This window comes from Lampetra planeri, chromosome 50 (assembly GCF_965212315.1).
Source record: "Lampetra planeri chromosome 50, kcLamPlan1.2.h2, whole genome shotgun sequence".
In the NCBI taxonomy this organism is placed as follows: domain Eukaryota; kingdom Metazoa; phylum Chordata; class Hyperoartia; order Petromyzontiformes; family Petromyzontidae; genus Lampetra; species Lampetra planeri.
Window position 1 is genome coordinate 7,330,568 of NC_136156.1, and position 9,343 is coordinate 7,339,910.

At 43.0% G+C, this 9,343-nt stretch overlaps 1 protein-coding gene across 1 annotated transcript in view; it reads right to left on the minus strand.

Annotated features, from left to right (window-relative positions):
• Positions 1 to 8,615, minus strand: part of LOC144734122 (PR domain zinc finger protein 1-like) — a 40,287-nt gene extending 31,672 nt beyond the window's left edge. The window contains exons 1-2 of the mRNA XM_078616188.1: positions 8,507 to 8,615; positions 8,139 to 8,200 (exon numbers count right to left, since the gene is read on the minus strand). The gene's annotated coding sequence lies outside the window, so the exon portion shown is untranslated. The remainder of the gene's footprint in view (positions 1 to 8,138; positions 8,201 to 8,506) is intronic.
• Positions 8,616 to 9,343: the final 728 nt, after the last annotated feature.

Below are 9,343 nucleotides of genomic sequence, written 5' to 3' on the forward strand. Positions count from 1 at the left end.
CATCAGCACTGCATAATTTATCTGCAAAATGCATTCGAGATGCAGAAGTGTCAAATTGGTCAGAAAATGGAAAGAGTTCAAATAACTACTGCACACAATAGTATAGTAGAAACTACTGTATGCGCTTTTACACAATCTCATTATTGTTATCATGTTCACAGCCTGATACACACATACTAATTTGATTTTTTTTAAATGTGAAAATAAAGACCCAATGGGCAGGTGAAAGACTTGGGTAAAAAATAATTAGTGTAACATATGCAGTACAATATTGACATAAAACGGACAAAAAAATATTAATTGTAAAAAAATATATAGCTTTATCGTAAGTTAAAGTCTGAATTTTGTACAAATGACGGTGCTATGTGCTAATAACAGAGAGGATTGTTAGCCGAGAAACATGATTAAAAATAGCTTTACAAAATATTAGTTTTATCATTCGATGTGGTAGCTTTCTCGACCACAACCAAATAAATCACATGCGGTAATCACTATTAATCTCTCAAGAACACAAATTGTTTCTGAAAAAAAGTATAATAATGGGCGGATTATTTTTATATCACTCTGCATTAATGTCGGGGAAAAAACATTGCCCACAAAAAAAAACTCTGCTCATCCGCGCGGCAGTTTAGATTGAATGAGATCGATCTTGAAAGGATGCATTTTGTGAATAAGTACGTTAACTTGGCAGCAAAACCACGAGGAGACTTTTCCTTGTGTATTTCGCCTCATAAAAGCCTAGCCTGTGTAAGGTTACCGAAATTATACGATACAAATACAGGGCATTGCTATTTCGTGTCAATATACAAAAGGTGACTTGGGTTCCTCTGTTAGGGGCCAATTCTAAGAAGCGTTTTAAAAGGGAGGTTTTTTTTTCAGTATCCACTCTGTGTCACCAATGTTCTAAGAATGGCTTCCTTAATTATCAAATGAAACCAATACAAATTTACAGCCCTTTGTCAATGCCAGTGCTGGACGAAGGCATTGGTGGGCACTGTTTGGCCATTCTTCACCGCACATTTCAGCAGCGCTGGCTGAGTTTCGATTCAGTACTCCCGGGGATAATAAATAGTACACACAATAGCATAACGTCGCGTGAAAATAACAGCTCGCTGAATATAGGATCGCAGCACTCGATGCGTGCAGTGTTTACGTTCTGAGACGCGCGTCACATGACATCTTGCCATGTGTGCGCTCGTCATCGAAACAAAGACGCTTCTGCGGCCGTCTGAAACGCTCTTCCTTCCGATGTTAGGAAGGCGCCGGAGAAATGCACTTTCAAATCTAGATGTAAAACACATTTCTTTCGAACTGCTTTTTGTGTTTAGTTTGTTGTTCTTCCCCCGCACATCCCACTCGCACGGTTGGCTACGCACGGGGCGAAATAAGTTCAACATACATACAAAGCGAATGAATGAGAGGACGAATGGTTTATGACTTGTTCTAATTACCTGCCTAAGCATTGCCACCAGGAAACCTATCGTACTGCCTCCTGTTCAAAAGTGCACGGTGTTCCCAATTGAAATCAGTTTTCAAAGGCGGTGGAAATCAAGGAGACTGAATTTCCACAGTTAAATAATTAATAGTTTCTCCAACGTTTAAGTTACGTTGTTATATTTGAGTTTGAAACGGTAAATTGCGTCTCGCGTTGTCGCACATGAACGGTTATCGTCGTAATAACCAAATATATATTTAGAATTTAAAAAACCCGCACGGTTTTATTTCACAAATTGTGGGTTTGACATTTTATTTTGTAGGCCTTTTGATCGCCTTTCGCAAACTTACTTTTCATACCGAGGCCTCCTTTTGAAAACATGCGACACACGGCTGCAGGTTTAAGGTGGGGTGATATTCTGTTACACAAACAAGTTTCTTAAAGCGGTTCTTCAAAGTCGATGGCTGGCTGAGGCCTTTCCAACGTCAACACACCACCGCCGTCACCTGTGGTTCCTTTCTATGGCGATCCGTCTTCACGCCACTTCGCCTGATCTACAGGAGGTCGTGGGTTCGATCGCGACCCTGACGCCTGCTGTATATTTGGAGTGTCTCTCTCTCTCTCTCTCCCCGTGGTCACGTGGATTTGTCTCCGAGTCCTACGGTTTATCCATTCACGTGTAGAATCAACGTGCATTTCGAGCATTTGGCTGCTATAAATGTCCACGTGATGAGCCACTTTGTTGAGCTATCATTTTGTGGCCAGGTAGCCCTGAAAAGGAGCTATATATCTCAGTGGGCCTTATTTGGTAAAACAAGAATAGTAGTTAGTTATCACTCAACCTCTTCTCTGGCCACGCCTTTGCGTGCATTCCCTGTTCGCCCGATAACTTTCATCCCATCATTAGCGTTGTCCGTCACGTGTGCCCTATGTCGCTTGGTTATATCGTCCCATTGCTTCTGCCTCTACTCGTGTCCCTTTGACAATAGTTGTGCCAGGAGCCCAGGTTTCATTTTATTCTCTGATGCCAATGTGTCTTTCGTTCTGACCCCTTCAAATAATTTCAAAGATGTGCATGTTTTCAGACTCTGTAAAAACAATAGTGGGTGTGTATATATATGGGGAGCGGTAGTGCAGTGGTTAGCGCGCTGCACCTTGAACCCAGTGACCCGTTATAAGTTTTCACTCACGGCCAACACCAGTGACGATTATTTGAATTGCTCTTGGGGCACCCCTAGGTCGACTCGGCATCAAATGAGTAGCTGGTGTGGTGTGTAAGCATCGCCACTCGGGATACAAAGGCGGTCGGGCATGGTGCTGGCCACCCACCCTTTCGTGAAACCATTCCGGCCTTCATAGGTGCTCAATAACAACACTTGCCCAAACAGTCTGTTAACGGCTATACGAGGGATCTTTGTCTTTCTATATATCACATTTTGTGTCGTTTTGTAATTTTTTGGTGCGTTACAGCTGGTGGGGTGAAATCGTTGAGAGAATTAACCATTCCAGCGGTTTTATGCTTTGACCGCTTATCGAAAAATAGTCGAGTGGCTACGAGATACACTATCGTCAGGGAGCAGCCGTAGCCGTGAGCGCAGTGATGACACCGCGATTGCGTTCAAGTTGCCTAAGGTTCACTGCATTACATCATGTATGGGGTACGACCTTTGTGTCGTTTATCGGCCGTTGCATGCGCGCGTGACGTGCTGTTTAGTTGCACCACACTTGTAAAAAAAAGAAAGCACGTAAAACATTGCGTGGTGCGTGTGTCATAAAATGTAATGTAAAGAATAAAATATTGAACTTCTGGAGAATTATTATTTTTTACTTTGGTTTGGGTGCAAACGAGTGCTTTTAAATATTGTAAGATCAATGTTTTCAGCAGGGGCCAATGCAGCAACATCTATTGTTGTACTGCACTACGCTCCAATGTCTATGCTCCACTGCTTTACCAACCCGCACTGACCAACGTGATGAAGTATGTTCATAACCCCATGACCCGAACGGTGTGGGGAGGCCCTCATCCAGCATTGGATTGACGAAATGGCTCCACGTGTTCACCCTTGCTCACAGCTTGAGTGAAGTAAACGTGTTATCATATACACAGATGCTGACATTTCACACCGGCACTGCTGTTGGTGGCAATCGTAGCACTGAAATGTACATATGGTGATCTGCTTTCACACGGTATGTAGCGTGGAGACAATGTTACTTTTCTCTTAAGAAAACTAAATCTGACTCGGATAGTCAAGCAAAATCTGACTGGGATACAAATTCGCCAGCACTTCAACAAGTTGTTTTTTTTTGTTCAAGAATTGCCCATATGTTAGCGACAAAGAATTATGTTTCGGTCCGTAAAATGAAAGTCCAAAATCCGGTGGCTTTGAACTTTATTCATAATCATACTTCTCTGAGAGTACATTCCTACCGACACCGTTTCTGAGAAGAGATATATGGGTGCTATAGGTGAGCTCAGTATAAGAGGCAATGATAGAAAGCTCTTGGAGTATCCGGTTTCTGGTGACGTAACTGCTAAATGATCCCTCTCATCAGCACAAAAAAGCGGCTTGGAATATAAAAGTAAAAAAACAGTAATTCAAATAATCCAGAAAGGTCTCAACTTATTCTCAAGACTCTTTGAGAGGAACCCTGCTTGGAATGTTTGTCCAATTCCTTACTCGGCAGTTTGATGTGTAAGCGGAAACAGGAGTATGCAGATAAGACTCACTCGTGTAATGGGATAACGCTCAAACATCCAAACAAACACAACAGAAACCTACTTTCAGTACTGTCTTATACTAGCCACCTCGTATGCCCCAATATCTTTGTTTTAATCACTATATAATGTATTACACTGAACAACTCATCCATCGCCACAAAGACATTCAAACAAGTCATAATTTTTAAAACATTTAAACACCTTTACATTTTGTTTTAAAATCCAACCCTAACCTGAGCGGAAGCCATCCAAAGGCTGCCAGCAGCAGCCTATCCCTGCATTGCCCTGTCCAAAAATGATCTCCTTGTGAGCCGTTTACAGGCCTGTAGTAACATCTTCACCGTCCAATGACTTAATCGCCGGCCTTCTAGGCGGCACGGCAGATGTTTACTGCCCATTCCATCATTAGACGCGGGCCCCCATAGCTTTATAGCCTAAGCGGAGTCAGAGGAAGAGCATTGTTAACATTTCCCAGGTGACAGAGTGGCGACTGGGGATGTTATAAACTGGCTCCTATCAAATACCTTTGGGATGATGCACACAGTTTGCATAACTATAAAGTTGTTAGCGTTCGCAAGGCAATGACTTTTATTCTTTTTCACCGCACTGCCATTGTAGCAGGGCACAATGAATGAGTGAGTGATTTAAATATGCAAAACGTTTCGCACTGTTGTACGTTTCATTTTCGAGTGTATTGACCTCAGCGGTGTCGGTCAGTCTGTACTTTTATTTCAACTCGGGATAAAGGCCTGCAATTAAAATAAATAAAGACCTGCAGTTAAATAAATAAGTAGAGGTCTGTATTTAAATAACTATATAAATGCCTGAATTTTTATGACGACACCCTTTTAAGGGAACAATATGCCATAATATAGGACAGCTACATTATAATGAGCCATGATCAGTCCACTGCTAGATGAAGGCCTTCCTAAAGCAGCATATGAAACGAGTTTGCACACTTTATAAGTGTGCCACGCTTACTGCGAAAATGTTAAATTAAACGAATTGAGTTGTAAAATAATTACAGCTTTTTGCTTGTGACCTGCATACATAGTACAATGTGAAATAGTTATGGAACAATTTACTACTTTTCTCTTGCAACCATTACACATTCGTGAACAGATACCTGGTGTGAAAAGATACGCTTTAAGTTATGAGATGTCACAAGGTAAGGGAATATGGACATGTCTTAAAGCCGTTTTCAAAGTCATAAGCGATAAAAATAATATTTTAAAATGTAACTTTGAGAAAAATGTGTTTACACACAGAACACAAAATGTTTAAACAGACTACGTTGGTTGTATTGGTTGTGCGTCATACGTGCAATACTGGATATATAAAAAATCTCTCCAAACACACATCAGCGGTCATCACGTGTTAGATCAAACCAGATCGAACACGCTGAAGGCTTGTTATCAACAGTATTGGTGTTTTCTCTATCAATACCATCTTAAAACGTAAAAACACGGCACACTGCCACCCCAATCCCGTTGAGGACAACCTCGATGTGGCGCAGGGCGAACCCATCCAGTGTCGGGCAGAAATAAACTGAGACAAAACCAGTCAATCCCAAGATATGGCGTAATGTGTCTGTGCCAGTCGTCTCACTGACATGTACGAACAACGAATCCCCCCCCCCCCTTCCGCGCCCTTAATGCTAAATAATGAATGCTGCCAAAAGTGAACGATTCGCGTCTTTGTAGATGAGTTCCCTCCACAAACAGCTGCGCACGCGTGTGTGCGTGTGGGTGTGTAGTTTGTGTCGGTCGTTAACGAGGATCTCGGAAGCAGAAACGGCCGAGGCTGTTTCACGAACGCCACAACACAAAAAGGCGAGCGAGTGAAGCTTTGCAAAAGCGTGCTGACAAAATAAACAACAAACTCAACCCTCTGTTTAAGATCATAGTTTGCTGGTCTAAGTGTTTTTGATATCGACTTATTTACACGTATCTTTTGTTTTGTTGCTGATTTTTTCGTATTGGCTCGTTATTCTTTTTTTCATTTATAGGAATCCAAGTGTAAATTACGCTTTTTTTATCGGCCAAAAAATATGTTTAACCTAACAACAACTTATTGTGTAAATGATGTGTCATTATTTAGGCAGGCACACACAAGCATTGAACCCTAAGCCCGTATGAAATGTATTCACTGATTTGTTCCTGGTGTAAAATATATTATAGCAGATATAAACTGGAAAATGTTTAAACACCACAACAGATGCAATACTAAACAAATCAATCACCTGGCAGTCTATGTTCAAGTTGAAAAGTTAAAGGTTGCAGGTAACTTTTTCGAACTTTTATGAAGTTACATTTGCATAGTTATTGCTGTTTCATAAATTTCTTAGTCAGCCAGTGCTTTTTAATTATGTATTTGGCGTATCTATTACAGTGCTATTTCTTTTTTCTTAAATGATGTTCAGTTATTAGTTTACAACAAAAACAAAACACGTTTAAACTGGCATAGGTTGCAAACTTAAATGTTTCCGCATATTACGTTGAGGCATTTAAATTTAACGTTCGAAAGAATGTGATAAGTGCTAACACACAATCATCCCACCCCATTAAATATTGAAATACCACATTGGCGAATTTACGAAATGAACTTCACACTATTTTGGGGTTGTTTCTTCGTCTCTAAGGGAACGTGCGTTATTGTAATTTTAAAAATAGACACAGAACCCAATCACATACGTACACATAACATACGAATTCTAGACTTTTTCACATTTTCTTGCTGTGGTTTTCACACCTGATGACGATTGCTTGTGTTGCAATGGAAACGTCGTGATAATTTCATTGTTTTATTTTTATTATTGTATTATTTCCCTTCTACGTGACTTTACCGAAAGAACCAAGAATATGAATCCCTGCAGTCACGAAAGCTTTAAATCTAAATTGAATCCTATGCTGTTCAATATGTAACAAAACTGCACTGTGTGGATTGTAAACACTACACGTTATCTCCGACGATGCGTTACGTTCCATCAAACAATTGTCTCCATTCTAGTTCAAGCGCACACACGTGAACATAAATCCTAAATTGATTGAACTCGCTGAAGTGGCTAGCATAGCAGATATCGTATCAGCGAAGTCGGCGACAGACAGAGTACAGGAAGTAGACCCCTGACTCTGAATCCTCTGAGGCTATTATTAGGCAAGCCCGGATTGCCATCACGATGTTTCTGCGTCGTGTGCACGGCTTCTTTGCCCTGAAGTGATCACAGATCGAGCAGCTGACATGTATTATTCACGCGCACGGCGGCGTGACTCACGGCAGGCAAATTCGCTGGAGGGCGATGTAAATATTTTGTAAAACGCGCGGGGTTGGGATCGAACTTCGTGTTGTGAGGTTAAAGGCAGACGCCGTGGACTGTCGCCTCGTCACGCTCCGGGCGCGGTGTGTGAGGAGACCGCCGAGTGCAGATACAGCCTCACAAATGTGTGGTACTTAGTCCGTTTACTAAGTCCACGTAAGTATTTTTGCAATTACAGCAACAAATAAACCGTCGATTTTCATTACCAAAAAACGCGCAACCTCAAGTGTTCGTTAAAATTGTCAGCGTCAATGAAGGTCGTTACATAATTTCCCCGTGGATTATAAGCTCTCTCGCGCTGTCCAATACGCGTTTACGTAAACAAGGGAGCGAGCTTACACACACACTCACTGAATTGTTGATGACAAGTGTTCTATTCCTCCAGATGAATGAATCCCCACGCGGTGTTGGCGATCTGTTTTGAGTTTGCAAGCGCGTTCGAACTAAATGCAGGCTTTTCTCGTAGTTAACAACGTAGGCTTTCGCGACCAATATTATTCATGATGAAGGTCGTTGGGTTAGATAAGCTTAAATGCGTCGTAACCCTCCGCCACCCGACACGGCCGGTAAAAGGCGCCAATTAGTGACGACCTGAGCCCACAGGTGTGTTGGAGAGTAACATCCACAACGTTTACAAGTCGAGGGCTCCCTCACCGCGCTTCACTCACCTGTTGCGCCGGACGAAGACGGGTGACGAAGGCGGACAGGTCTTCTCCGTCCACGTTCTTCCCTGTCACGCGTGAAAACAACGACATTTTCATCAGAACCGGGCGGCCCAACGATTGCTAAATTGTGTCCTTCAAGTTCAGAAGCAGCAGAAGAAGAGGAGTACAAAAATGCAGCAGTCAATTTTTGTTTGCACCGCCGATCGGGGGACCCGTCAACTTTCGGCACGTCTCGCCTGCTTCAAAATCGACGGCGATATCCTTGGGGCAAGACGCGGCTGTCTCGTCCGCCGGGGCTGCTGGAGACTCAAGGCGCATTCACAGCGCTGCGTGTGAAAATCTCAACGTCGTTGCGCTGCTAGACAACTCACCTGCAAGTGCTGCCGAGTCCCCTGTGTTTAATCTGTGACCCCCTCAGAAGACCCCCTTTTTATCCCCGTCTTGCCCGTCCTCTATCTCGACAGCGAATGCGTGCCCACTCCCCAAAGCGGCCAACCTTTAAACCGGTATTCTGCCTCCGACCCCTCCCTTCGCCTCCCCCTCAACTCCCCCCCCGCCTCTCTAAACCAAGCCCAGGGCTCTCAAGCAGCACCCACAATGATGTTGATGACGCACCCCCCACCAAGCTAAAGGAGGGGGGGAGGAGGAGAGGGGGGGCTCCTCCCACTCACCCCCCCCCCCCACCTTTTACGTCTCAAAGGCCACGTGACTCATATCGCACCCAGAACACTAAACCCAGAAACCTTCTGGATCCCCCCCCCACCACCTCATCCTCCCTGTGACACCAACTGACCTATTTCCAATTGCGTATCAACCTCCCAGTTGACACATAATAGTCGTGCTAACTTTTCCTGAATCATCAAATGGACATGCGAATGGGGTTTTTTTTAATGAGCATTTCCTTTTTTTTTTACTCGGGATTTTTCCCCTCCCACAAAAAAACTTTAGCGATTGAATGGATGTCATTTAGCCAAGCCAACATTTATTTTTGGCGGCCAACTCCTGTCACATTTTGGCGTCAATCAAAACACGGCATTCTTTGCGATGGAAGGCGTTAATTGACTGTCAGTTAATTTCGCGTGATTTAGTTGCCGGTGATTTTGCCACCAAAACACAACGGCTTCATCAACATTGACGCACTCATTATCTTTTTTTTATTCTTCTCTAACGACAGTACTTTGCTTTTGGTATGTCCCGGTGTCGTTACC